The sequence below is a fragment of the Cibotium barometz genome, chromosome 3 (assembly GCF_041138505.1).
Source record: "Cibotium barometz isolate CiBa-2024 chromosome 3, ASM4113850v1, whole genome shotgun sequence".
NCBI classification, from domain to species: Eukaryota; Viridiplantae; Streptophyta; class Polypodiopsida; order Cyatheales; family Cibotiaceae; genus Cibotium; species Cibotium barometz.
This window is the reverse complement of record NC_141048.1, coordinates 60,652,866-60,679,806: the sequence shown is the minus strand read 5'-3', so window position 1 is coordinate 60,679,806 and position 26,941 is coordinate 60,652,866. Positions and strand designations below refer to the sequence as shown.

Sequence of the window (26,941 nt, the reverse complement as noted above, 5' to 3'; positions counted from 1 at the left end):
CAAGGATAATCAACAACAAGGTGTTTTTACCAAAAACCATGGAGATTTATAATGCAAGATGAAAATAATAGAGAGTAAAATTACCTCTTTTTGTACACCAATCAATGTAATGCATTCAAAATTAAAGATTGTGTTTACTTTATTAAAAACTCTCAAGTATAAATACTTATGCAAAATCCCTAATCGATCAAGCATCTTACTTACACAACCAAGGAGAAGAAACAACAATAACCAAGTGGCAAACAAACCCAACATTGATGAAGGAGAAGCCCACCAATTCGTCATTAATCATAATAGAGAGAAAAAGAAAGAGGTTAGAGAAACCCACCAATTAGGCACTAATCATAATAGACACACACAAAAAAAAAAGAGGTTAGTTCGATCAAAACATATTTATTGTTCTATTTCTCATGCCTTTCTTTGTTAGTTGTGCTGACTTGTCAATTAAAGGTGCTTATTTGTCTCACAAAAATCTTCAAGATTCCTCTCTCTCTCTCTCTCTCTCTCTCTCTCTCTCTCTCACACACACACACACACACACACACACACACTTACGGACCCACCCACTATGCTAGTTAGTAAAGCCATTTACTCGATGTTTACCACCATTTGGGATGCAATAACCACATACCCAAATCTAAAGCATGTACTTTCATCACTTTCAATATATATATATATATATATATTGTTTTGTACATGTTGAATCACATTCAAAATCTACACGTTGTCAATATAGATAGTAAGGTTTAAAAAACTTTTACAGACCTCCGAATCCCTGAGATTCAAATAGAGATTAAAATTAAGATCGTACAAAAAAATCAGGCCATGAAATAAATAATTTCATGAACTTTAAATGTCATTCAACTCATGATTGAAACTCAACACCTAGAAGTGAAATTTCAAAGTCTATATGTCTCCACAATAATGTATGATATAGTTTGGGAAAATTGATTATCAAAAAATATACCGTGCATCAATTTGTGGATTTCCTTCTTCTTTGCTTGACAACGTACACGCTCACACACACACTTTAAAATTCCACTTTTAAAAAATCATAATATTTAGAATATAGCATTTATTGTAACCCTTATATCTTTCAAAAAATCCAAATCACTTAGAACTACTTAAGCTTGGGCTTTGACAAGCACATGGTTTAAGATGTATGGCAAAAACTACTTGCACACACACTCCCAAATATACTTTGAGCCTTTGAAGAGATCTATGATTTTAAGCTGTAACATCTATAACACGTGGATCTAGGGTGGTGTGAAGTTGTGGTGATCAGTCATACATTTTCCCCAAACAATTTCAAGTCCGAACTTTTATTTTCTAAAAGATAGAAAGTGTAATCTCTCCCTTGAACTTAAAAGTTCTAAAGCAAGATCCTAGCTCATGACAACCATTGCAAGAATAGAAAATGTTTGTGTGATTGGCCTTCTAGATTGTTTGTGATTGGCCTTCTACTCCATACCAAGCGAAAATAATTTGAGAACATATAGGGATCTTCTAGGATTGCTCAAACAAAACGTAGCACATTCATAAGAGTTTTAAAAGAGTGGAACCATGGTATTTCCTTCTCCTCCACTCTATGGCATCATAGTGCCTACCAATTGGTTGAGATCTCCCTACCTTTAGAATTGAGAGAGAACATTAGGACATTAGGGCATAGATAGACAGTACAGAATAACTGGCGGCTGGCCATTCCTAGGAAGACAATGAGGAGCTGGCATAGCCATAAACCCTGGCCGTTTCCAGCGTCAAGATTGACAGGAGGAGGTAACACACGATTGACCAGTGTCCCAAAAATGCTTGCTGAAATTCCTTCTCTTCCAACATGTTATTGGACAGCTTCAAATTGCACTTGTGCAAGACCTGTTAATCAACTTCCCATTTGCCACCAATTCTACACTACCCTTATCTGCAAAAACTGCCAAAGGCATACATACCATGACGGGCTAAGATCAAGCAGCCCAGTTTGTAGCCCATACAACACAAATGTAAATAATATTTGAATTTTGTATAGCATGAGAACCTAACACAATCAAACCCGCAAAGACCCATTTTGTAACTGCCCCTGGGCAAGAGTTTGGCACTCTTTTCAGACTCTCCAAAGGTACTCTGAAGCCTGCTTCATAGTGGGTCTCCTGGAACTCCTTGTAAGCCTGCATGATTGTTGCTAAAAACTAATGAGATGATTAATGGAGGCCCTAAGAAAACCAAAAGTGCATGGGGCTAGCCAATCAACAGGGTCCCCCCCCCCAAAAAAAAAAAGAATGACCATAAAGAGTATTACAGAGAGACTAACCCAACGCACAGTAATCCTTTCCTTAATGTCCCTATTATATTCAATGGGCCTTCTGCCCGTTAGAAGCTCCACCATTAGTATACCAAAAGCTCCACCTTTTGTTGTTAACTGGTAGGTTTTCAAGTACTCAGGAGAAGAGGCACCGGAGATACCGGATATAAATCCGACTGCTGCAGATGTGAAAGAGTTTAAAGACTGGAACCAAGGAGCCAGGAAGGTTATGTATTGGCTTTCCATTAGTATACAAGACACCATGATTGGGCACATTCAGGATGCCAAGTCCCCCAAGGAGGCGTGGGACACCTTGGTAAAGCTTTATGAAACAAATACCAAGGCACGCAAGATACAGTTGAAGAATGAACTTCATACTGTGGAGAAAAAGAGCATGTCTGTGAATGACTATGCGCTGAAGATAAAGGGTATTGTGGAATCCCTTGCATCTATTGGTGTGTCAGTAGATGATGATGACAAGGTGGAAGTCTGTCTACGTGGTCTCGGGCCACAATACAAGGCGTTTAAGACGTCTATTCAGACTCGAGAAAACATTCCCAACTTTACAGATTTGGTGTCTATGCTAATTATCGAAGAGAAGAACTTGGGTGAAGACCAACAGTCTTCACAAAGCAAAAACAGTTCAGAGCAACAGGCAAAAACAGTTCAGAGCAACAGACCTTCTACACGAGTTCAGGAAGAGGACGAGGTAGAGGAGGCCGTCGACGCGGTCAAGGAGGTGGCCGAACAGGTAATCAGAATTATGGCCAGCAGCAGCAGCAGCAGCAGCAGCAGCAGCAACAACAACAGTCCCAGAATCAACAACAACAACAACACGCAGGTGGAAGAGGCAAATTCAGAGGCAGGGGGAGTCAAAGAGGCCGTGGAAATTGGCAAAGGCGGCAATATAATGATGCACGTGAATGCTATTATTGTGGTAAGCCTGGACACGTGCAGGCAGAATGTTACAAGAAGCAGGCTGACATGCAAAATGGGAAAATGCAACAAAACAACTATGCATCCTCAAGCAGAAATAATGAGGATAATGAAAGGTTGTTTGTTATGCAGCATGTTGTGAATGCCATGTCTGAAAATGTTGATGCAGCACAAAAAGATAATGTATGGTATGTGGATTCAGGCGCTTTGAACCACATGACGAGTCATGGGGAGTGGTTCAAGGAGATGAAAAACCCGGAAAGACCAGGTTTTGTGGAAACAGGGGATGACACTGCTCATCCAATTGCCCACATTGGAGATGTGCCATTGTCTATGCAGGATGGCAAAGTGAAGTACCTTGCAGATGTACTTCATGTTCCGAACATAACAAAGAATCTGGTTTCAGTTGGCCAGATGATTGAGCAGGGTTTGCAGGTTCGGTTTAACCCTGATGGATGTTATGTTGAAGATTTCAAAGACAAGTGCAAGTTGGTTGCAAAAGGCAACAGAGTGGGCAGAATGTTTACGTTGGATGTAGACATGCCTGAAATGAGTGCTGCGATGTTTGCAAATGGTTCAGGAATTGTTGCAGACACAGACATATAGCATAAAAGAATTGGACATGTGAATGTGCAGAGATTGAAGTCTATGCAGACAAAAGGAATTGTGACAGGGCTGCCAAAATTTAAAGTGGAAGGTATGCATAAAATCTGTGAAGCATGCCAATTTGGGAAGCAAACAAAGCATGTGTTTCCAGGTAACAGATATGTGAGCAGAAATACACTAGATGTTGTGCATTCAGATGTATGGGGTCCTACGAAGACCATATCTATGGGAGGCTGCAGGTACTATGTGACTTTCATTGATGACCACACAAGGAAAGTGTGGGTATATTTCATGAAGGAGAAGAGTGAGGTGTTCACTCACTTTCAGAATTTCAGAGTTTTGGTTGAAAAGCAAACAGGGAAATATGTAAAGTGCCTAAGGTCAGATGGAGGGGGAGAGTACTTCTCCAATGAGTTCTCTGAATATTTGAAGAAGAATGGTATTCGGAGACAGTATACATGCAGATACACTCCGCAGCAAAATGGAGTTGCTGAGCGGAAAAACAGGCACATTGCTGAGATTGCACGAGCATTGATGGAAGAGAAGAATATGCCGCATTGCTATTGGGCTGAGGCTGTTTCTACAGCGGTATACATCATGAACAGGACTCCAACTGCAGCCATACATGATGTAACTCCAGAGGAGAGGTTCACTGGCAGAAAACCAGATTTATCTCATCTAAAAGTCTTTGGATGCATTGCATATGTGCATGTGCCAGATGAGCTGAGAACTAAGCTGGATCCGAAAGCTGAAAAATGTGTGTTTATTGGATATTCCCTTGAGCAAAAGGGATACAGGTGTTATAATCCTGCTACACGTGAGCTGAGGGTAAGCAGGGATGTTGTGTTTGATGAGATGAGCAGGTGGTATGCTGTTGAAAAAGAAACTGTTGGGGCTGATGTGAGTGGAAGTGTGGTTGCACCGAATGCAGGTCAACAATCACAGTCTTTGAGTGGACCAGGAGAGTCCTCATCTAGTGGGTCTGTTGATAGACCATGGAGTGGCAGGCTGCGTCATAATACCAGCCCTGCAAATGTGATTACTACATCACGTAAAGGAAAAGAGAAAGTGGTTGAGCCCCTTGGTATGCCTGACATTTCTGCAGGGCATTCTCATGTTGATGGAGAGTCTAGTGGCTCAGATATGAGCCTTGATGAGGAGCTTGGGATCCCAGCTATGAGAACACCTGGTGTAAAGAAGGCTATGGAAGCCATGAATGAAAAGCTACGAAGATCAGGGAGAGTGAAGAACCCTGTGCAGAGATTTACATATGATGGTTATGTGGCACATCACTATGCATATATGGCAAAGGTTGTGCAGGTTGTAGAGCCCACATGCATTGATGAGGCTGTTGGAAATGTGTGTTGGGAGAAAGCTATGGATGAGGAGATGGATGCACTATATGGAAATGAAACTTGGGACTTAGTGCAATTGCCTGAAGGCAAGAAAGCCATTGGATCCAAGTGGGTGTACAAAGTTAAACATAACAGTGATGGAAGCATAAACAGGTACAAGGCTAGATTGGTAGCCAAAGGATATGCGCAGACATATGGGATTGATTATGAGGAAACTTTCAGCCCAGTTGCCAAGATGGCAACCGTGAGAGTTGTGATAGCAGTGGCTGCGTCAAAGAAATGGTCTTTACATCAGATAGATGTAAAGAATGCATTCTTGCATGGAGATTTGCAAGAAGAGGTGTATATGTTGCAGCCACTTGGTTATGAGGATGAGGGTCACCCCGAGCATGTTTGCAGGTTGAAGAAAGCCTTGTATGGCTTAAAGCAAGCACCAAGAGCATGGTCTAACAAGATTTCTGAATATCTTGTCACTATTGGCTTTCATGTAGCCAATGCAGATTTCTCATTGTATGTGAGACATGGTGATAGAGGAGTTGTACTTGTTGTCATCTATGTAGATGACTTGATCATTACGGGGGACCATGATGCAGAGATCTTTGATGTAAAGATCTTGCTTAGACAGAAGTTTGAGATGAAGGATCTGGGGGAGCTCAGATATTTCTTGGGCATTGAGGTGATTAGGTCACCACATGGTATTGGATTACTGCAGAGACAGTATGGCTTGGATATGTTGTCCAAGTATGGTATGACAGGCTGTAAGCCTATTTCTGTGCCATTGGATCAGAATGGCAAGTTGAGTGCAGATTCAGGAGAGATCTTGGAGGATCCTACTATGTACAGATGCATAGTAGGAAGTTTGATCTACATGACGATCACCAGACCAGATTTGAGCTATGCTGTTGGGTTGGTGAGTCAGTTTATGCAGGTTCCACGGAAACCGCATTTGGATGCAGTGAGACGTATACTGAGGTATGTGAAGTCTACTTTGCATTGTGGACTATTCTATGAGACTGGGACAGAGATATGTGTACATGGGTACACAGATGCTGATTGGGCTGGTAGTATCTCAGATAGAAGATCTACCAGTGGATTCATGTTTTCTTTGGGGAGTGCTGCTGTGACTAAGAGCAGCAAGAAGCAGCCTACGGTTGCTCTATCGAGTACAGAGGCCGAGTACAGAGGAGCTGCGTGACAACATTAGTAGTATACAGTTGGCCAGGAACCCAGTCTTTCATGCTCGTACGAAGCACATAGAGGTCCACTACCACTTCGTCAGAGAGAAGGTCTTGGCAGGAGACCTTGACCTTGTTTATGTCAGCACAAAGGATCAGGTAGCTGACATCTTCACCAAAGCATTGGGTACAGAGAAGCTCCGCAGATTCAGGGCTTCGCTTGGTGTACATGAGATGGAGTTGAGCTCGAGGGGGAGTGTTGAGATATCGAGCTCGTCTAGTGAGGCGGTGACCCGCCTGAGGGATAGGCCCCACACTTACACCACTGGCATGGTTGGTGAGATCATGGGAGATATGCGGCCAGTGGGATGACAGGCTGTGTGACAGCCATTCTAGAGACTGGCATAGTTATAGCGCCAGCTCATTTAGTCGGGTTCACACTATAGAGAACCCGTGTATGTATTGGTTGAGTACCTTTCATATTGTGTGTACTCTTATCTTGTATATGGTGTGTTGAGTGTTGAGTAGAGAAGAAGAAGATTTTCAGCCTCTCACCTTGTGTGTTCTCTATTAGGGTTTTGTGAGTGTGTGTGTGTGCTTGCAAGAGCTCAAGCTCTCTTCCCCCCCTGCATCTTTTCAATGGATGTGGGAGGGCCAGCCTATTACGAGTCTTCAGTGGGACCTGGGAGAGTGGACATGGCAGGATCCAAAGAACAGAGAGGGGTCACCTAGTACCTCCTTCTTTGCTTACAATGCACGGCTGGGCCACAGGATTCAGATGTTAGAGGTGGAGGGCACTCCAACAGCATCTGCAGCAATTGACAGTCCCAGGGCCTCCCACCGCATTTTCTCGCAGATTTCTAGAAGCGGTTGTGGGACAGCTTTCAACCGCGGAAGATCACTCTTTGCATGTGGCAGCTGGCACATAGGAGCGTAGCAGTTGGCACTTGGTTGTCCATTGGGGGCAGACCTACATTATGTCAAAGGTGTGGCCATCCCCAAGAGTCTTAGCATCACTGTCTTGGGATTTCCCAAAGGCCCAGCAGGTCTGGGAAAGGATCCTACGCATTTTCACTATGGATCGGGCCACTGAGGCCACGATCACCATGCTGTATGAGGAGGAAGGTCGGGGACTAGCCCTTCAAGTCTCTCACCTTCATATTTCCACTGAGCCAGTTCCACCTCCGCCTACTGATCGTTGGATCCCAAACCTGCCAGAGATGGGAGATTTGCAATAGAATAGCCGCGTGGTATATATGGACAGCTCGGTGCAACGAACCCATCGAAGGCACCCTCACCCCGCCAACCGAGTCTATCCAGAGCACCCAGCTTGATGCCTTCTCCTCCTAGAGGAGTAACGTGCGGAAGCTTGATGAATAGAATCAGTACTTCAATGGACAGAATTAAGCATTCTTTCATGATGAAGATAACGCACAAGATAGAGAGATACGTGCAAAAATAGAGAGAGAGAGAGAGAGAGAGAGAGAGAGTCGGACATAGTATTGGGTCCCAAATACCCTATGTAGGGCCCCCACCATGGATGGTGTATTTGCTTTATTAGAATGATGCAAATCTGTAGATCTTCTAACTCTTGACCTTTCACCTTCACCTTGGCTTTAGGCTCCCTTTGGCTGTCCTGGCCCTTGGAGTTCTGCAGCCCCTTGTGAATTGTAAGATAACTCAAATGAATCCTAGACAATGCTTATATAGTAACTTCTATGATGGTGTAACACGCGGAAGCTCTGGGGGTCTTCTGTCAGCCCTAAACACTCATGGAAACATGTTGATGCAAAACACAGACATGCAGAGAGAGTAGAGAGAGAGAGAGAGATGCTGTAAATTCAGTATATTCATATAGTACAAAAAGGTACTCCTAATCTACAGCCCTTGGCTGCCCTCTTGGAAAAGGTGAACATCACCAAAATCTGTCCCTAACTGGGACCCTAGAGATCCACTCCATAAAGGGGTGAATGAATCTACACAATGAGCACCTTGGCCTTTCATACCCTCTTGGAATTCTTGGAGTGCTAGCCGATCAGCAGTCGGCTAGCCCACTGGACAAAATAATCATAAAATCTATAAACGCATATGCGCCTGCAGCCGCCTCAGCCGACAGCTCCTGGAGTCTTACCTGGTTCAGCCGATAGCTCTGTCATGCAGCCGACAATGCATCATAGTCCTTCTCCAAGTCCACACTAGCTAATCTGCACTCTGTGCTCATAAATCCTGGTTCTATCTGATTCTCACTCTTTATCTGGCTGCCTCTTTTGGACCAACATCTGAGAATGTCCATGGCATCTTTCATGCACATGACATCCCCCTCTGCTAAACTTGATGACAGGATTCCAACCTATTCTTGGATGACTGTCATCATCCCAATCTTTTCCCGAAGTCCCTCTGTCATCCATCCATCCCTGGCAACCCTTTCCTCTGAAAGCCCGGCCCGGTCTCCAAAACCACTCTGTCTCAGATTAAGATCTATGCTCTGATACCAATGTAACACGCGGAAGCTCTGGGGATCTTCTTTCAGCCCTAAACACTCATGGAAACCTGCTGATGCAAAACACAGACATAAAGAGAGAGTAGAGAGAGAGAGATATGCTAGACATTCAGTATATTCATATAGTACAAAACGGTACTCCTAATCTACAGCCCTTCGCTGCCCTCTTGGGAAAAGGTGAACATCACCAAAATCTATCCCTAACTGGGACCCTAAGGATCCACTCCATAAAGGGGTGAATGAATCTACACAATGAGCACCTTGGCCTTTTATACCCTCTTGGAATTCTTGGAGTGCTGGCCAATCAGCAATCGACCAGCCCACTGGACAAAATAATCATAAAATCTATAAACGCATATGCGCCTGCAATCGCCTCAGCCGACAACTCCTGGAGTCTTACCTGGTTCAGCCGATAGCTCTGTCATGCACCCGACAGTGCATCCTAGTCCTTCTCCAAGTCCACACTAGCTAATCTGCACTCTGTGCTCATAAATCCTGGTTCTATCTGATTCTCACTCTTTATCTGGCTGCCTCTTCTAGACCAGCATCTGAGAATGTCCATGGCATCTTTCATGCACATGACATCCCCCTCTACTAAATTTGATGACAGGATTCCAACCTGTTCTTGGATGACTGTCATCATCCCAATCTTTTCCCAAAGTCCCTCTGTCATCCATCCATCCTTGGCAACCCTTTTCTCTGAAAGCCCGGCCCGGTCTCCAAAACCACTCTGTCTAATATTAAGATCTATGCATCTGTTCCATCTAGTCCACAATCCATTCCTGCCCCAACTCTGAACACTGTCTTGGTCTTCATTCCTGAGAAATGAGTCTGGCACTCACATCACCCCTTGGAGGATAAACCTCCCTTGTGACCGTTGCCCGAGAACCTATCTGGCTCCATCACCAAAATCTGTCCCTAACTGGGACCCTAAGGATCCACTCCATAAAGGGGTGAATGAATCTACACAATGAGCACCTTGGCCTTTTATACCCTCTTGGAATTCTTGGAGTGCTGGCCGATCAGCAGTCCGCCAGCCCATTGGACAAAATAATCATAAAATCTATAAACGCATATGCGCCTGCAGCCGCCTTAGCCGACAACTCCTAGAGTCTTACCTGGTTCAGCCGATATCTCTGTCATGCAGCCGACAGTGCATCCTAGTCCTTCTCTAAGTCCACACTAGCTAATCTGCACTCTGTGCTTATAAATCCTGGTTCTATCTGATTCTCACTCTTTATCTGGCTGCCTCTTCTGGACCAGCATCTGAGAATGTCCATGGCATCTTTCATGCACATGACAGATGGTCGGTGGGGAGACGCAGGGGTCGTCCTGTTTATATGATCTCCCACGACCTGAAAATTGTGCCTTTAATTAGGCGCCTCTATTCACACTTTGTCTGGCTGCCTTGGGCGTTGTCCAGACTGACTGCTGGCAACTACTATGCCCTGGCCACCTACCAGTCTGAACTGGCTGCCCAGTCCATAGGGCTGGCCAACTGGCTGGCCAAACCCGCATGGGCTGTCCACGCCCCCTAGGGCTGGCCAACAGTATCCCCTGGCCGTTGGGCAATGGCCATGGGCCTCCATGGCCCCTCGGTTGGCCCACAAGGGGTACTCCCTTGATGGGCAAGGGCTACACCATTTTTTGGGGTAGCCCATAGGGCTGCCCCCTTCCCCTACATGCAACTACATGCTCTCAAACTCAAATGCCTAGTATCTGGCTACAAGCCAAACACCTAGAACACCTAACATCATTCCAGAGGGTGACTCCCAGTATGGATTGGCACTGCTTCGTGTGCGGGACTTGTACACCTGGCCTTGCTTAGAGTGGAACCCTAGCTGACTCATCCCGGACTGGGGCTCCCATGGGACCAGTTTCCGCGCCAAGTTCTGCACCTGTTGTATAGATGTGTCCACGTGGCTGCTTAACTTGACGGAAGCTGCATAGCCTCCAGATAGTCCAATAAATCCGGATAGTAATCGACAAATCCTTTGTCAAGCCAAATTGCTTCGTGTGTCCCTCAGTCTTGAAACTTCGAAGGAATGGTCTGTGTCTTTGGCTAAAACCGTGCTTGAAGCGGTGCAAAAGGATCCGCTCGAGAACCATCACTTCAGCTTTGTCAATAATGTCTGGTTTTACTTGGTCTTTAATCTTTGAAGGGATTGGACCTACATATGGTTTGAGCCAACTGACATGAAACACATTGTGCATAGTCCAGCTCGGAGATAACTTCAACTTCATCGAGATTCGACACCTTGTTGATCTTTCTAAATGGTCCGAAGCTTCTGAAAGATAACTTTGGGCATCGCTTGCCCACCTGTTTCAACTGGTGCTTCATAATCTGAAGATATACCCAATCTCCTTCCGAGAATTTCACATCTCTTCTGTCTTTGTTGGCTTGTCGAGTGTAGGCGTCCAGCATTTTAGCCAGCTTGTCTTTGGTAAGACTCCGTTAATTTGTTCCCTTCAGGGAAGACAAGGTTTTGGTCAATAGCAACTAGAATGGTCTTCCAAACGTTGCTTCATAAGGAGTCCTGCCAATAGCTGAAGAAAACGGATCATTCAAAACTGCTTGAACTCAGGAAAATAAGATTTTCACTTACCTTGCTAATCGTGGACATAACATTTCAACACATCAAAGGCCAACTGTTGTAAATCTCCATTTGGCCATCTGTCTGCGGGTGAAATGCATTGGAAATGTTCAATTTAGTACCAAAGTTGTCAAACAATGCCCTCTAGAAATGACTCGTAAACTTGGCATCACAATATGACACTATGATCCTAAGAATCCCACCAATCGGGTACCAATGCTGAATGAACAAGTGGGCGACGTCCTCGGCAATCACATTGGCCTTGCATGGAATAAGCACAACAAATTAAATAAATCGATCAACAATGGTCAAACATTGTGCGTTACGCTTACCCGATCTGGGAGGCAAATTTATCACAAAATCCATAGATATATCTTGGAAAGGTCCTTCAGGATTAGGCATTGATTGAAGCAACCCTGCTTTCTTCCCATGAGAAGCTTTCACTTTCTAACAAATCTCAAATTATTGCACATAAGTGAACACATCTCACCTCATTCTTGGCCAATAAAACTACCGCTCTAACTTCTCTAGAGTCGAGTTCATGCCCCTATGACCACTGGTGATGGCATCATGGGCGTCATGGAGAAGAGCTGCTTGGGGTAGACCACGATTGGTTCTGGCCCTTGCCACTTGCAGTAGCTACCTTGGGCAATACTGGAAAATGGGAAAATTGGATGCATGTTCTGGCTCAACTTGTCCTCGAGCCACTCAAGATAATGAGGTAAAAACCGCTTCTTGAGGTCGGTGACGAACTGGTTCCATACATAATCGCAACTCCAAAATGGGAATTAGCATGGGCCCAATGAGTCCACCTAGAAATGGCCTCACCCTCAATGTAGCAACTAGCTTACTACCTTATCCACATCTGACTTTCTACTCGCCGCAACAAAATAAGCTTTAAATTGATGAATCCAAGAATACAAAGTGGTGGTATCGAGTATACCATTATACTTATTGAAGTTCACCTTCTCACGAAGAGGAGTTGAGGAAGTCACCAATATCGCCCTTGCATTCAGAGCTCCAAGTAATCGCTCGTGTTCCTTGTTTCGTCTTTGGTCTTCTTGCTCGGCAGTGTGAGCTGCTGTTTCACAGCTTGCCTTCATCATTCGAAGCTCCATCTCTCACATCTACAACTCAAGTTGAGAAGAAGCCCGCTGCATTAACCCCTCATCGGACTTAGTAGAGGAGGAACTCAGGTAGGAATCTAGGTGATAACTGGTGAGAGGGGGGAACTAGGAATGGGGAAAGAAGAGGCTGGAAGTGGTAATCTCATCTCCAAGGCCTGGATCATAGCTTTTTGCTCAAGCATATGATCTCCATGTTGCTTCATGAGTTGCATGAAACTCTGGAACATCACTGTCATCTGTTCCCACCAAGAGCACCGCTCCCTAATGCCATTGTTGTAGAAGTGACAGTCCCTTCCCGGATCTATTGTTCTCTCTCATCGTCGGAGGTCGCCATAGTGGGAGTGGTCAAGGTTCGTCCTGACCGAAACAAACCATCCACTATGTGTGAGGGAGACTTGTCTCGTCACGTTTCGGAGGCTGAAAACTAACCGTCCTTCAAGGGACAAGAGTCACATTGGAATGGGTAGTGCTTCCGGATTCTTTAAACCAACCACACAAGCGGGGGGAAAAAATGGCTGAATCTCTTCACCAAAAGGCAAGGCTCTAATACCACTGTAACATGCCGAAGTTTACAAACGAGGATTATACTTTGATAAACAGTTTTCAGCACCTTTGTTCTTAACGATGTATAGCACATGGTAATGAGAATAAGAGTGCAAAGAGAGGAGAGACAATGCACAATGTTGGGTCCCAAACACCTTCGGAAGGGCCCCCACCACGTATGGTGTATTTGCTTTATTGAATGAAGAGAATGACTGACTGCTGGCTGTAAATAGGCATGAGTGAACCGACCCTGGAGACCTTCACTCAGCTGAGGTAACTCTCAGCCTGAAGATGACCCTTAATCTTCACCTTCCACCATGCCCTTAGTTCCCACTAGGTTGTCTAGGCCCTTGAACCCTTGGCACTTGCAGAAATATGACATGATCTTAGGCAAGGGACTGAAGGGTGCTTATATATGCATATCCAGAAGCTAGTCGGTTCACAGATGTTGTCGGCCCAATTAATATGCTCACGACTTGTGAAAATAACATAAAAGGCTGTGCTTTTCACACGTGCGATGCTGAGCTGCAAGCACTGCTGGCCGACTGGTGGTCTATGCTCAATAGAGCTGGCCAATGATGGGAGAGAGTTAGGGTTTCATGTGGGAGACATACACAGAGAAGAAGGGAGAGAGAGAGAGATGTGGGGATAAGTCAACTCACAAGTATGAGTGTGTGACTCCCCTATCACACATGTATATTTGCTCTAGTACACATAGTGCACTTAGTACATTAAAAGTACTAAGTATACTATGTACTATAAAACTTATGGGCTTATACACACTACAAGGGTGGGCATAATGCCTTTACCCCAACAACCTCCCACTTAAAGGCAAAGTGCCCTTAAATGAAGGAAAAGAAAAATCAGCATGTACATGATAATATACAAGGCCATATCAAGGCTGAAACTGGCCTCATCCAATGCCCATCAAGTGTCTACAATGAGCAAACCGCTCTGGAGGCAAACTCTTTGTCAACAGATCAGCCGGGTTGTCATCCGTATGAATCTTGACAAGCTGAATCAGCTTGTTCTCTATCACCTCTCTGATGAAGTGATACTTCACATCCACGTGCTTCGTCTTTGCATGAAAGACAGGGTTCTTTGCCAACTGGATGGCACTCTGACTGTCACAATGCAACAATGGAATATCCCCTCTATAACCCAAATCAACCACTAACCGAGATAGCCATAATGCCTCCTTGCAAGCCTCTGTGGCTGCAATATACTCGGCCTCTGTGGTAGATAAGGCAGTGCACTTCTGCATCCTAGATATCCATGACACAGCACCTCCTGTGAATGTAAACACATAACTGGTAGTAGACTTCCGATTATCTGGATGACCGGCATAATCCGAATCCGTGTAACCATGCACTAATGCATCCTGTTTGCCAAAGCAAATGCACATATCCTGTGTGCCCTTCAGGTATCTCATGACACCTTTCACTGCTTCCCAATGCTTCTTGCCAGGGTTGGCCATGTATCTAGAAACCACTCCCACTACAAATGCAATGTCTGGCCTGGTAGCAACCATGGCATACATGAGACTGCCACAAGCTGAAGCATACGGAATCTTGGCCATATCAGCCCTGTCACTATCCGACTGTGGGCTGTCCATAGCACTGAGTTTCACATATGGAGGCAAAGGAGTACTAGTCTTCTTCCCCCCGTCCATATTGAACCTCTGCAAAACTTTGCCAATGTATTCCTTCTGAGACAAATACAACACATGCTGATTTTTGTCCCGAAGTATCCGCATACCCAAAATGTGATTTGCATCACCCAAATCCTTCATATCAAAGGTCTGATGCAACCTCTTCTTCAAGGCATCCATCTCTTTACGAGATTTGCCGGCAATCAACATATCATCAACATACAAGATGAGGATCAATAGACTGCCATCCAAAGCTTTCTTGGTGTATAAGCAGTGATCTATGTCACTCCTCCTGAAATCCTAGGATTTCATGAATGTATCAAATTTATGATACCATTCCCTTGTTGCCTGTTTGAGCCCATAAAGACTCTTTTTCAGCTTGCATACAAGCTTCTCCTTTCCATTCACTGCATAACCCTCTGGCTGTTGCATATATATCTCCTCATGGAGATCACCGTGAAGAAAAGCAGTCTTCACATCCATCTGAATCAAATCCAGATCATCATGAGCAACCAAAGCTAATACAGCTCTAAGTGACTGGAGAGAAGATCTCATCAAAGTCCACACCATATTCCTGCTTGAAGCCCTTAGCCACTAACCTGGCTTTGTATCTTGGCTTTGCATCAGGTGCAACTTTGAGCCTGTAAACCCACTTGCATGGCAAAACCTTCTTGCTTGTAGGCAAATGCACCAACTTCCATGTTCCATTTTTGTGCAGAGAATCCATCTCTGACTTCATAGCACGCTCCCAAAGAGCCTTGTCTGCCCTCTGTAAAGCCTCCTTATAACAAGAGGGCTCCCCACAGTCAGTGAGCATCAAGTAGTCAACCCCTGGAACAAACCTGTCAGGGGTCTGGAGGGTCTTGTGGACCTCCGTACCCAATGATCATCATTTGCAGGTTGCTGTCCAGCCTGCATATCACCTATTGGTGGCTCCTGTTCCATGCCATAAGGTTGAAAGATCATGCCCGGTATCTCCTCTAACTGTGGGATATCCATAGGGATATCTTCTTCCATCTCTGGCTGTCCATTTGGACCATTTTCAGCACCATTTAAGGGCTGGTTTTGTTGCTGTAATGGCTGATTTACAGCCCTTGGTTGTTGTCCATGATGTCCATTATCATCAAAGATGACTCTGCCAGGCTCCCGTTGCCTTGCAGGCTCCTTATACATGCATGTTTCATCAAAAATGACATCATTGCTGCGTATAATCTTTCTATTTACGGGATCCCAAAGTCTATACCCCATTTCACCTCTGTCACCATATCCTAGGAATATACATTTGTGAGACTTAGGATCAAGTTTGGTGCGTATTTCCCTGCGTATGTGCACGTACGCAACACAACCAAACACTCTCAAGTGCTTGTAGGACGGAGGCTTCCCTGTCCATACTTCCTCTGGCACTTTCCCACCAAGCCTCGTATTAGGTGACTTGTTTATAAGATGAACGGCTGTCATAACAGCTTCAGCCCAAAAACCATGAGGTAACGCACCATGTGACAACATAGAACGGACCTTCTCCTGAATGGTCCTGTTCATCCTCTCTGCTGTCCTGTTTTGTGGAGGATCATAAGGAGTAGAGAGCTCCCTCTTGATGCATTTAGCATCACAAAAGTCCTTAAACTGTTTGGACATATACTCTCCACCATTGTCGGAACGCAAAGCCTTCAGTGTTTTGCCAGTTTGATTCTCAACATGAGCAACAAACTTCTCAAACACTGAGAATGTATCACTCTTCAAACGAAGAGGATAAACCCACACCTTGCGTGTGGCATCGTCAATAAAAGAGAGAAAATATTTTGCCCCTCCCAAAGAAAGCTGAGGCATCTCACATACATCTGTATGCACAAGCTCTAACTGAGCATCTTTCTGTCCAAGAGCTTTCTTATGGGGGCACTGGAGTTGCCTGCCATATATACAATGCTCACAAAACTGAAAACTTGAGAACTTTAGAGAAGGCAAGTAACCAAAACGAGACAATTGCTCCATTCCTTTGACACTCATGTGTCCCAACCGGCTATGCCACATAGAGATTTCCGGCAACTCGGTTGCATTTACATTAGCATGGTGACAAACATTAGCATGCATCAAGTAAGGAGTGTCCACCTTAGAGTCTCTGGCAACAACCAGTGAGCCCTTACTAATCTTCCACTTTCCACCACCAAATGTGGTAACATAACCAGCATCATCAAGCTGTCCAGTAGAAAACAGGTTCTTCTTGATCTCAGACACATGCCTGACATCATGGAGCATAAGCTGTGAGCCATCTGAAAACACAAGCCTCACATCACCTCTGCCAAGAATCTGGCATGCATGGTTGTCACCCAAATAAACTACTCCTTCATTGCTAGCAGTATACCTAATAAACAAGTCTCTGTAACCTGTGACATGAAAGGAGGCACCTGAATCAATGATCCACGAGTGCATACCATGACCATCTCCTGCAAGGAGTGAATGGACATCAAGTGAAGACGTGAATAGGACTTCATCCTCACTGTCACCTGCATGTGACACATTGACTTCTTCAATCTTGACTCCACTTTTGCCCTTTGGCTTTGCATCTTTGGCTTCATCTTTGTCTTTGTCTTGTCCTTTGCCCTTTTCCTTTTGATCATTCTTCCATTTGTAGCATTGCTCTTTGATATGTCCCTCTTGCCACAATAATGGCATTCCAAGTCCTTTTTGAAGCGGGACTTGCTCCTTCCCCATTCTTGGCTTTTACCCCTTTGCTGGGATCTTCCACGTGTAATATGCGGAAGCTTCAGAGAAGGATCGGTACTTCAAAACTCAGAAAACAGCACTCTTTTCGCGACGGAATTAACGCACAAACTGAAAGACGATGTGCAGAAAATAGAGAGAGAAGGGGGAGATGGAGAAGGACACAGTATTGGGTCCCAATTACCCTCTGTAGGGCCCCCACCACGGATGGTGTATTTGCTTTATTAGAATGATGTAAATCTGAACAAATACAAAGTACTTGACCTTTTCTTGGCTGGAAAACCTGCCCTTGACCTTCAGTTCTTCACCCCTTAGCTTTAGCAAACCCTTGGCTGTCCTGGCCCTTGAATGCTTGAGGCTCTTGGTGAATTGTGAGATGGATGAAATGAATTATGACTTGGGCTTTTATACCCCTCATATCATGCAGTCGGCCTGCTCATAACAGCCCCACGACTGAGTCTTGTAATAAAATGAGTTCACACTTTAGTAAAGTGTTTTCTCACTGGTTTAGCCCCTGTCCAGCCTGCGCATGACCCTGGGACAGCACCCTGGCTGCTGGGCATTCAACGCAGAGGTGTGGGACTGCCCCCCACACCTGGCCGCCTTCTGTATAGGGCTTAAACCTCTGTCGGCTGCCTGTCCAGAGGCTCTGGAGCTGGCCGACTGCCCCTCCAGCCCTTGCCTTGGCTGGTGGGCAAGGTCTTGGGCCCTCCTGGCCCCTTGGGGGTGGTTCTACACCTCCCCCATGCCCATCTAAGTATGCACATGCAAATACCTACACTGGGGTAGCCCTATGGGCTGGCCCCATCTCTACATGCAAACTACATGCCTACAGAGGCCTGGCATCCAGTTGCAAACCAGATACACAGCACATCTGACATCATTCCAGAGGGAGACTCACAGCACGGACTGGCACTGCTTCATGTGCAGGACAATGCACACCTGACCTTGGACTCATGTGCAGGACAATGCACACCTGACCTCGGACGACTGAGATGGATCCCTGGCTGACTCGTCCCGGACTGGGCTCACATGGGACCAGTTCACCATCCCAGGTCCTGCACCTTCTGTACAGAATGTCTACGTGGCATCCAAGTGCGGGATGCACGTGACATCCCCTTCTGCTTAACTTGACGGAAGCTGCATAGCCTCCAAATAATCCGTCAATAAAGACGGATAATCTTCGAAAAATTCTTTGTCGAGCCATACCGCTTCATGAGTTCCTCGGTCCTGAAACTTTGTGAGGAACTGTCGTAGTCTTCGGCCTGAGCCATGCTTGAAACGGTGCAGAAGGATCTGTTCTGGAACCATTACTTCTGCTTCATCAATGATGTCTGGTTCCGCTTCGTCTTTGACCTCTGAAGGGGGTGGACCTGCATATGGCTTCAACCAACTGACATGAAATACATCGTGCATAGTCCAACTCGGAGGTAGCTTTAACTGCATAGACACCTCATTAATCTTTTTCCGGATGGGGAATGGTCCGAAGCTCCTGAAAGACAACTTTGGGCAGCGCTTGCCCACCTGCTTTAATCTTTGCTTCATAATCCGAAGATATACCCAATCTCCTTCCGAAAACTTCATGTCCCTTCGGTCTTTATTGGCCTGTCGAGTGTAGGCCTCTTGCGCTTTAGCCAATCTGTCTTTGACGGACTCTAGGATCTCCTGGTAAGACTCCGTCACTCTGTTCGCCTCCGGTACTGAAGACGACGTCCTGGTTAACAACGACTGGAAAGGTCTTCCAAACGCTGCCTCATATGGAGTCCTGCCAATAGCTGAAGAAAAAGAGTCATTCAACACAGCTTGAACTAAAGGCAAAAACGATTCCCACTTACCTTGTTGATCGTGGACGTAACACTTCAGCACATCAAAGGCCAACTGGTTGTATATCTCTGTCTGGCCATCTGTCTGTGGGTGGAATGCACTGGAGAAATTCAACTTAGTACCAAAATTATCAAACAATGCCCTCCAAAAATAACTGGTAAACTTGGCATCTCGGTCTGACACTATGGTTCTAGGAATCCCACCAATCGGGTACCAATGCCGAATGAAAAGCTGGGCAACATCCTCGGCGGTCACATTGGCCCTGCAAGGAATAAGCATCACAAATTTGCTGAACCTGTCAACAATAGTCAAACACTGTGTATTACGCTTACTCGGACTGGGAGGCAAATTTGTGACAAAGTCCATCGAAATGTCTTGGAAAGGACCCTCAGGAATTGGCAAAGGCTGTAACAACCCTATCTTCTTTCCACGAGGAGCTTTCACCTTTTGACAAATGTCACAGCGTTGTACATAAGTAAACACATCACGCCTCATCTTTGGCCAATAGTATTGCCGTTCTAATTTCTCCAGAGTCGAATTCATGCCCCGATGACCACCTGTAATGGCGTCATGGGCATCATGGAGAAGAGCTGCCCGGAATGATTTCATGACACACAGTCGACCTTTGTAGTAAAGCCAACCATCGCGTATCAGAAAATGGCATGGTCCTGTGGCATCCAATGCCTGTTCCCACTGTGTACCGAATTCCTCGGAATCCGCGTACGTGTGCTTCATGTCTTCTAGTCCTGTACCAACAAGGTCTAGTCTAGTGGTCTGAATCGCAGCTACTTGTCCCTTCCTGCTCAAAGCATCGGCCACTGGATTGGCCTTTCCTGGAAGGTACTCAATCATACCACCGAACTGCTGGAATATCTGACTCCAGCGGTGCTGTCGATCACTCCACTGTGCACTTGGCATTGTCTGAATCCAGCGCAATGCCTGATGGTCAGTGCGAACCTCAAAGTCACGGCCATACAGGAAATGTTTCCAATGTTTCAAGGCCTGAATGACTGCTAGGAGTTCACGATCGTAGACTGAGTAATTCTTTTCGGCGGGCAGTAACTTACGAGACATGTAAGCTACGGGATGACCATTCTGTTGCAATACACCTCCAATTGCGATGTTACGCGCATCGGTGATCACCTGAAATGGTTCGTCCCACGAGGCAAGGGCTAGACAAGGCGCTTCTGACAAAGCCACCTTGAGGTTCTGGAATGCCTCCAACGCTCGTGGAGTCATTCGAATCTTTTGCCTCCTTGTTTTCACTCCCTTTAGCAGATCGGTGAGGTCTGCCGAGAGATCAGAAAACTTGTCAATGTGGGTGGAATATGCCTGGCATATACCCACAAATGATCTAATGTCATAAGCAGTCTGAGGTACTTCCCAGTTAACAATCTCGGCTACTTTAGCCGGATCAAGTCGAATGCCTTCGGCACTGATTATATATCCCAAGTAATGTACCTGGAACAGATAAAATTCTGACTTCTTTTCATTGATATAGAGCTCGTTGCTTTCCAGCAACTTAAGGACTTTCTCCACATCAATGTCATGCTGCTCAACTGTAGCTGAAAATATGAGTATGTCGTCCAGAAATATGAACACACACACTCCAATTAACTCCTGGAAAATACGCATCATCATGCGGTTAAATGTAGCTGGGGCGTTCGTCAAACCAAATGGCATGACCACAAATTCATAGTGGGCCCGTTCTGTACGGAAAGCTGTCTTGGGGATGTCCCCCTCAACAATCCGAACCTGGTGGTATCCACTCTTTAAATCAAATTTAGAGAACACCTTAGCTCCATTCAGCCTCTCGAGAATATAGTCAATTCGAGGCATCAGGAATCTGCTCTTGATAGTCAGCTTGTTGAGTGCACGATAATCGACACACAACCGAGAAGACCCATCTTTCTTCTTGACAAATAAGATCGGTGCTGCAAACGGCGACACGCTGGGGCGGATGAAGCCAGCTTGCAACAATTCTTGGAGCTGGGGAAGGAGACTGTCCCGAAGAAAAATCTTCTGGAACTTTTCATGGAGAACCGAGTACTTTTCGGAAGCACTGGCCACCGTCTGGGCTGTCTGGATGTAAATCATCGCACACTGTGCGCCTTTCCTGACTGCTCGCTTAGCCTGCAAGTGGCTTATGAGCGGAAAGTTTGGAATACCTGGCTCACACTTAATGGTCACAGGGGTGTTTGACACATTCCGATCAATCTGGAACGTGTGCTTGTCCCACTTGACATCAGGGAGAAACTTGTGAAACCACTGGATCCCCAAAATTATGTCTGCACCTACAAGAGGGGCAACCATAAAATCACGCACAAACTCTATGCCCTGAATGACTAATTTAGCACCTAGAGCTTCATACTTGACGCTCGTAGTCATACCTGTGCTAAATCCCTCAACTTGTTTGTCCACCGGAGTGAGCTCGAAGCGGGCACGCCTAGCGGCCTCTTCTGTGATCACATCCTCCGTGCTGCCGCTGTCAAACAAGACAACGACTCTCTGGCCACCTATGTAGCCAAAGGACTTGAGCAATTTGTTGCGCTCATACTCCTGGTCATGGGCGCCCTTCTGCTTATCTTCGAGTTCCCGGCTAATAATTGCTCCAACTGAAGCACCGGGGGTTGAAGAACTAGGGGTAGCCGCTGGGATCTGTGGCGGAGCTGTGCTCACCACGGAAGCTGTGGAGGCGGCGGCGGCCTTTGGAGGCTTCTTCGGACAATCCCGAGAAGTATGTCCTTTTGTGTGACAAAAGTAACATCTACCCTCCTTCCTGTACTGAGAAAGCTCCTCAGCACTCAACTTGCCACCTGTCTTGCCTGCCTCCGCTTTCTGGTCTGGAGTAAGCTTAGACGCATTGTTCGAGTTCTTGGAGCCAGAGGCTCCCGGGCTCTGTCCTGGGGAAGACCCCGTCTGGTTCTGGCTTTTGCCCCCCGAGGCGTTAGCCTTAGGAGAAGCCGGCTGGGAAGTCTTGGGCTTGCCACCATTGTGTTTCATTTCTGCACTCTGCGCAAGCGAGAGTGCGTCCTCAAAGGTGGCTGACCTAAACATACGCACCTCCCACTGGATTTGCGTGTCCAGGCCATACAAAAACTGCCCTTTCTTGTCCGCATCAGATAAGCCTAATTGTAGACACAAGGTCGAAATTCTATTGGCAAACTGAAGGACTGGTTGCGCATTCTGACACGCACCCCTGAACTCGTCTTCGAGTCGCTCAAGGTAGTGGGGCGGTAAAAACCGCTGCTTAAGGTCACGGACGAACTCGTCCCACCCATAAGCTGCCATACCTGATCTGGTGTGGGCATGAGCCCACTGAGTCCACCAAGGAATGGCCTCACCTTCCAAATACCAACTGGCTAAGATCACTTTGTCAATATCTGATTTCCTAACTGCGGCAAAGTAAGCTTCAAATTGATGTAACCATGAATACAGAGTAGTGGGATCGAGTTTACCATTATACTTACTGAAGTTCATTTTCTCGGGAAAATGATTCGAGGGCGCCGTCGGTGTCAATCTGGCGTCCAAAGCTCGGAGGTAACGCTCGTGTTCCACTCGTCGCATGGCTTCGTCTTCTCGTTGTCGAATCTCCAATGCCCGTATCTACCTCTCAAGCAAGGAGCTTGACTGCGGCTGTGACCCCTCGAGAGGGTCCCTGTGACGAGGATCTGGTATCTGGGGTATGGAAGGAGAGGGAGGAGGAGATGGAAAACGCGACGCTGGAGAGCGAGAACGCTCCTCCAGAGCCAAAATCCGCGCCTTCTGCTCGTCCAACTTGGTTGTTTGGTCTGCGATTGCTCGCATCATCTGCTGGAACATGTCTTGTACACTCAAGCCGGGTGCCCTAGCTGGGCTGCCTGGTGCACTCTGGTCCCATGGTTCTGGTTCTCTCTCGTCGCCAAAGCTCACCATAGCGGGAATATGCAGTTCCTTTCCGGAACGCAATCTGACCATCCACTATCTGTGTGGGAGACTTCCGGAGGCTTCCGGAGGCTAAAAACCAACCGTCCTTCGAGGGACAGGAGTCACTCCGAAAGGGGTAGTCCACCGGCGTCTAAAAACCAACCACACGAGCGAAAAATTTTCTGGTTTTCTTTGCTGAATCTTCGTCCTTGAAGTAGGCTCTGATACCACTGTAATATGCGGAAGCTTCGGAGAAGGATCGGTACTTCAAAACTCAAAAAACAGCACTCTTTTCGCGACGGAATTAACGCACAAACTGAAAGACGATGTGCAGAAAATAGAGAGAGAAGGGGGAGATGGAGAAGGACACAGTATTGGGTCCCAATTACCCTCTGTAGGGCCCCCACCACGGATGGTGTATTTGCTTTATTAGAATGATGTAAATCTGAACAAATACAAAGTACTTGACCTTTTCTTGGCTGGAAAACCTGCCCTTGACCTTCAGTTCTTCACCCCTTAGCTTTAGCAAACCCTTGGCTGTCCTGGCCCTTGAATGCTTGAGGCTCTTGGTGAATTGTGAGATGGATGAAATGAATTATGACTTGGGCTTTTATACCCCTCATATCATGCAGTCGGCCTGCTCATAACAGCCCCACGACTGAGTCTTGTAATAAAATGAGTTCACACTTTAGTAAAGTGTTTTCTCACTGGTTTAGCCCCTGTCCAGCCTGCGCATGACCCTGGGACAGCACCCTGGCTGCTGGGCATTCAACGCAGAGGTGTGGGACTGCCCCCCACACCTGGCCGCCTTCTGTATAGGGCTTAAACCTCTGTCGGCTGCCTGTCCAGAGGCTCTGGAGCTGGCCGACTGCCCCTCCAGCCCTTGCCTTGGCTGGTGGGCAAGGTCTTGGGCCCTCCTGGCCCCTTGGGGGTGGTTCTACACCTCCCCCATGCCCATCTAAGTATGCACATGCAAATACCTACACTGGGGTAGCCCTATGGGCTGGCCCCATCTCTACATGCAAACTACATGCCTACAGAGGCCTGGCATCCAGTTGCAAACCAGATACACAGCACATCTGACATCATTCCAGAGGGAGACTCACAGCACGGACTGGCACTGCTTCATGTGCAGGACAATGCACACCTGACCTTGGACTCATGTGCAGGACAATGCACACCTGACCTCGGACGACTGAGATGGATCCCTGGCTGACTCGTCCCGGACTGGGCTCACATGGGACCAGTTCACCATCCCAGGTCCTGCACCTTCTGTACAGAATGTCTACGTGGCATCCAAGTGCGGGATGCACGTGACACCACGTGCATTCATTGCATTGGACTTTCCAACAGAGTTGTTCTTCCTGTTCATCTCCTCTTGAAGGAGAGCACCCTCCACATCTGCGTATGACAGCATAGCATTTGAATTGCTAGTGGCTGTCGTGAATGTGTCCCAACTCTCTGGCAAAGTGCATAAGAGAAAGGTGGCTTTGAACTTATCGTCCATTGCCAACTTTTGATTGATGACCTGACTGACAACACCATTAAACTCATTTAGATGGGCTGTCATAGACGCCCCTTCCTTCATTTGAAGACCTATGAGTTTCTTCAACCAATACACTTTGCTTGACACACTTTGCTGGGCATAAAGTCCTGCAATCTTTGTCACATTCCCCAGGCTGTCTTCTCTTCACGTATGCTGAAAAGTAAAGTGTCTGACACAGACAACATGATGGTGGATCTTGCCAGCTCATCCATATCTTCCCATTCTTCAACAGTAAGAGAAGCGGGCATTACACCCCTTTCTTTGATGAGCTTGTGCTGCTTCTTCTGGAGCAACACATCATTATAGCACTGGGTTTGCCAAATGTCATAATTATGTGAGCCTTCAAGCTTTTTGATGTGAAGCAATGAAGAGCTCTCACCTGTGGTTGCCATAGCAATATGCAACCTTTGACACAGTCAATGCCTGACTCCCTGCAAGATGTGCAAACACTACACCAATGCACACAAAGTGCTCACAGTTGTTCTCCCAAAGTTTATCTCCCACTGCGGAAGCACGAATGCAACTCTCCTCCCACTGAATGTGATAAAATCACCAAAATCTGGTTGCTGCAGATTTATGACAACAACTTGGATGTCCTCTGTTCCCCTTCCAAAGTACTGTACAACAGTACTAAGTGCTTCACAATTTTGCTTTCTAACTCTTCAAGCTTGCCCATAATCCCGCAATCCTATCTGCAAGTAAGCCGTGGATAACTTTTGTGGGTTGTCTTTGGACAGCCAGGTTTGAGGCTGATTTGGTGCCGATTTAGCAGCCTTATAGGTGCCCAAAAATGCCTAGGTAAGGCACCCATAGATGGAAGCATTTGGAGATGCTAGCCCCGCCCTTGTATGCACATGGAGATGCAGAGGGAGGGTTTGCATGTCTAAATACAAACACCGTATTTCATTGGCTAACCCCACCCCTGCACATGCAGGGAGAAGGTGGGGGGTTGAAGTGTCTTCATACAAACACCTTACTGAATTGGCTCAGCCCACCCTTGCATTCCCAAAGGGACATTCACACTCATTGAAAGCTTGCTTCATTGGCTAACCCCAGGGAAATACAAACACCTTCCTTCATTGGCTAACCCAGCCCTTGCCCGTGCAAGAAGGGGAGGGGGGTTGAAGTGTCTTAATCTTAAAACCTTACTACGGGGGTTGAAGTGTCTTAATGCAAAAATCTCACTTCATTGGCTAACCCTGCCCTTGTGTGCGCAGAAAGAGGAGGAAGACACTTCTTGGCAAAAAATTCAGGCTGCCTTCATGAGAACAAACTGTTATTTTAACTTCCTAATAGTCTTCAGATCATCAATCTCATCATACGCATAGGCATCTACGATATACCATGCCCATCGTAAATGATAAAGGCCACCCAAAAAACACCCTCATGGAGGCCTACCTGCATAAAGGTGAAGGTACGTAAGGGCATGGGAAACATCAACTGCAATATCCAAACCAGTAAATAAGTCCAGCACCACCCCAAGTTTACCTGCAATCAGAAACACACCCGAACAAGAGGTTATACAAGACACCACTCACAATGAAGATGCTGTCGCAGATTTCCATTTGGCACATACTCTTCCACTAGAATTCGCTCGCTGCCCTCTCTCAATATATATATGTATACATGTGTGGGGTGTGTGTTGCTAAATACCCCTCGCTATATATATATATTTATATATGTGTGTCTCTCTCTCTCTCTTTACATATGTGTGTGCGCGCGTGTTTTTTTGCCTTATGAACTTTAGTTGTCTTGTACGGACAGCTGGGTTTGTAACATCCTTTTATGTTTCCTTGCCAATTGGAGGTTTCCCACTTGTAATATACGTGTTTTTTTTTTAAAGTGTATGTGTGTTTTGCTAAAGACTTTTCTTTCATGTTTTTTCAAGACATATGTATGTGTGTGTTGCTGAATACCTTTCTCCCACATTTGATAGCCATTGTACTACCATCTCTAAGCAAACATTGCAATATCCAAACAAGTAAATACCACCCCAAGTTCACCTGCAATTAGAAACACACCAGAACAAGAGGTTAGGATAGGTTATGCCACCAGCAAGTCATACAAGATGCTGCCCCGCAGTTTCCATTTGGCACATACTCTTCCACTAGAATTCGCTCATTACTCTCTTCTAGGTACCCAATTAGCTTCTACTTTCGTCAAC

The 26,941-nt window shown here is 46.1% G+C and overlaps 1 long non-coding RNA gene across 4 annotated transcripts; it reads right to left on the bottom strand.

Annotated features, from left to right (window-relative positions):
• Positions 1 to 1,461: 1,461 nt before the first annotated feature.
• On the bottom strand, positions 1,462 to 26,347 carry LOC147640344 (uncharacterized). Of its 4 annotated transcripts, none has more exons than XR_015269707.1 (3): positions 26,176 to 26,347; positions 2,033 to 2,183; positions 1,462 to 1,927 (listed from the first exon to the last, which is right to left on the bottom strand). It is a non-coding gene; the product is annotated as an uncharacterized LOC147640344 (long non-coding RNA). The 4 variants fall into 4 exon arrangements; XR_015269710.1 differs by having other exon boundaries at positions 2,033 to 2,162; XR_015269703.1 differs by lacking the exon at positions 26,176 to 26,347 and adding an exon at positions 2,306 to 2,432 and having other exon boundaries at positions 2,033 to 2,162.
• Positions 26,348 to 26,941: the final 594 nt, after the last annotated feature.